Source organism: Rhinopithecus roxellana, chromosome 6 (assembly GCF_007565055.1).
Source record: "Rhinopithecus roxellana isolate Shanxi Qingling chromosome 6, ASM756505v1, whole genome shotgun sequence".
NCBI lineage: Eukaryota > Metazoa > Chordata > Mammalia > Primates > Cercopithecidae > Rhinopithecus > Rhinopithecus roxellana.
In genome coordinates, this window is record NC_044554.1 from 155651067 (window position 1) to 155654513 (window position 3447).

Below are 3447 nucleotides of genomic sequence, written 5' to 3' on the forward strand. Positions count from 1 at the left end.
GAGGTCAAGGTTGCAGTGAGCTGAGATTGCACAGCTGCACTCCAGCCTGGGCAACCAAGTGAGACCTTGATTAAAAAAAAAAATAGTGCTTAGTGCCACATGCCAGGAACCACAATGACAACAAGTCAGATATGTGTTGAGTCAGGGCCCACCGAGAGTCGATGGGGTGTCATAATGTGGGGACCCTGCCCTTTTCCAGAAGGTGGAGGTGCAGAGGAGCTCATAAGAATCACAGCTTCTTACCGTGGCCCTGAAACCACTCACATCAGCAGCTCTCTGCACAGCCAACCGGACAGCTCGAACCAATAAATTAAACCTTATTTTTTGCCGGGCGCAGTGACTTACGCCTGTAATCCCAGCATTTTGGGAGACCAAAGTGTGAAGATCATTTGAGGCCAGAAGTTCAAGACCAGCCTAGGCAATATAGTGAGACCCTGCCTCTACAGAAAATGAGGTGGGAGTGGTGGCATGTGCCTCTGGTCCCAGTTACTCAGGAGGCTGAAGCAGAAGAATCTCTTTAGCTCAGGAGGTTGAGGCTGCAGTGAACTATGGCACCACTGAACTCCAGCCTGGAGGATAAAGCAAGACCTTGTCCTCATAAAAAAAAAAAAAAAAAAGAAGCAAGCCAGCAGGTCTAATCCAGACTTAAGAGGAAGGTATTGTCCAGGAACAGTGGCTTACACCTGTGATTCCAACATTTTGGGAGGCTGAGGTTGGTGGATCAAGTGAGATCAAGAGTTCAAGACCAGCCTGGCCAACATGGTAAAACCCCGTCTCTACTAAACATACAAAAATTAGCTGGGCATGGTAATGGGTGCCTGTAATCCCAACTACTCAGGTGGCTAAGGCACAAGAATCACTTGAACCCAGGAGGCGGAGGTGGCAGTGAGCTGAGATTGCACCACAGCACTCTAGCCTAGGTGACAGAGCAAGACTCCATCTCAAAAAAAAAAAAAAAAAAAAAAAAGAAAGAAAGAAAAGGCCTTGCAAATCAGCCATCTGCACGATGCCTGAATTCCTGCTATAGCCCTGGCCAACTGGCTTTTCATTCTGTCTGCACAGTAGCATGGCTGGGAATGGTATCCTGGTTATACTGCAATGAAAAATGTCTACCTGTAACATTGACTATTTCTTGCAGGTACCTATAACTTGTGGAAAAGATGAAAAGCTCAGAAGATTCTATTGTCTATTTGATTTGATTTATGTATTTTTGAGGCAGGGTCTTACTCCAATATCCAGGTTGAAGTGCAGTGGCACGATCATAACTCACTACAGCCTCAAACTCTTGGGCTCCAGCAGTTCTGCCTCAGCCTCCGAAGTAGTTAGGACTACAGATTTGCGTCACAATGCCTGGCTTTTTTTTTTTTTTTTTTTTTTTTTTTTTTGTAGAGATGGGGTTCTCATTATGTTAGCCATTTAGGCTAAGGTCTCAAACTCTTGGCCTAGAGTAATCCTCCCACCTTAGCCTTTCAAACAAATGGGATTACAGGCCTGAACCACCATGCCTGGCCATCTACTCTCTAAATGCTAGTTAACTGCTTTGATGCGCCGGGTGCAGTGGCTCATGCCTATAATCCCAGCACTTTGGGAGGCTGAGTGGGTGGATCACCTGAGGTCAGGAGTTCGAGATTAGCCTGGCTAACATGGTGAAACCCCATCTCTACTAAAAGTACAAAAATTAACTGGGTGTGGTGGGGGGTGCCTGTAATCCCAGCTACTCGGGAGGCTGAGGCAGGAGAATTGCTTGAACCCAGGAGGTGGAGGTTGCAGTAAGCCAAGTTTGCACCACTGCACTCCCAGCCTGGGTGACAGTGCAAGATTTCGTCTGAAAAAACAAACAACAAAAACTGCTTTGATGAAAGCTAAAGAGTAAACTGTAAATACAGACTAGGCCTAACATTTTTTGTTTTTTGTTTTTGTTTTTGAGACTGAGTCTCACTTCTGTCACCCAGGCTGGAGTGCAGTGCCATGGTCTCGGCTCACTGCAGCCTCTGCCTTCCAGCTTTAAGGTGATGCTTATGCCTCAGCCTCCTGAGTGGCTGGGATTACAGGTGCCTGCCACCATGCCCAGCTAATTTTTGTATTTTTAGTAGAGACAGGCTTTCATCATGTTGGCCAGAGTGGTCTCCAACTTCTGACCTCAAGTGATCCACCTGCCTCGGTCTCCTAAAGTGCTGGGATTACAGGCGTGAGCCACCATGCCTGGCCAAGATTAGGTCTAATTTTTGAAGTAATCGGGAACATAGAAAATGGTTCTGCAATTATTAATCTACTTTTTTTTTCTTTTTTCTTTTTTTCTGAGACGGCGTTTCACTCTGTCACTCAAGCTGGAGTGCAGTGGCATGATCATGGCTCACTAAAGCCTTGCCCTCTTGGGCTCAAGCGATCTTCCTGCCTCAGCCTTCCAAGAGCTGGGACTACATGCATGCACCATCATGCCCAGCTAATTTTTTAGTTCTTGTAGAGACAGGGGTCTGACTATGTTGTCCAGACTGGTTTTGAACTCTTGGGCTCAAGAGATCCTCCAACCTTGGCTTCCCCAAATGCTGGGATTATAGGCATGAGCCACCACACCTGGCCTCACATATTTTCACGTATAAAACACCAAATTTTTCTTAAAGAGCTAAAGAAACCAGTAGTTTTTAAAGAAAGAAGTAGTGGGAGTGTCTAGTACAACCAAAACCAGGCATCAAAGTCAGCAGTTACACATTCCAGGCTCAGCACAGTGGCTCATTCCTGTAGTCTCGAAACTTTGGGAGGCACAAGTGGGAGGATTGCTTGAGCCCTGGGGAGTGGAGGTTGCAGTGAGTCATGATTATGCCACAGTATTCCAGCCTGGAAAACACACTGAAACCCTGTCTCAAAAATAAATAAATAAATCATTCCAGAACCAGTGCTCACTTCGGCAGCACACATACTAAAATTGATATGACATGGAGAAGATGAGCATGGTCCCTGTGAAAGGATGACACACAAATTCATGAAGCATTCCATATTTAAAAAAATATTTCAGAACAAATGAAATAAATGAATCAAAAGAAAAGGAAGACCCTGGTGATTCCTTTGATACCAGAAAAAATCGTCCGGGTGCAGTGGCTCATGCGTATAATCCCAGGAATTTGGGAGGCTGAGGCGGGCAGATCATTTGACGTCAGGAGTTGGAGACCAGCCTGACCAACATGGTGAAACTCCGTATCTACTAAAAATCCAAAAATTAGGCTGGGTGCAGTGGCTCATGACTGTAATCCCAGCACTTTGGGAGGTCAAGGTGGGTGGATCACTTGAGATCAGGAGTTCGAGACCAGCCTGGCCAACATGGTGAAACCTTGTCTTTACTAAAAAACAAAAATTAGCCCGGTGTGGTGGTGGGCATTTGTAATCCCAGCTACTCAGGAATCGGAGGCAGGGAGAATCGCTTGAACCTGGGAGGTGGAGGTTGCAGTGAGC

General features: G+C 46.1%; 1 non-coding gene across 1 annotated transcript; it reads left to right on the forward strand.

The window, feature by feature from the left end:
- Nucleotides 1–2893: 2893 nt before the first annotated feature.
- LOC115898402 lies at nucleotides 2894–3000 on the forward strand. Its single transcript, XR_004058141.1, has one exon. It is a non-coding gene; the product is annotated as a U6 spliceosomal RNA (small nuclear RNA).
- The last annotated feature ends 447 nt before the right edge of the window (nucleotides 3001–3447 follow it).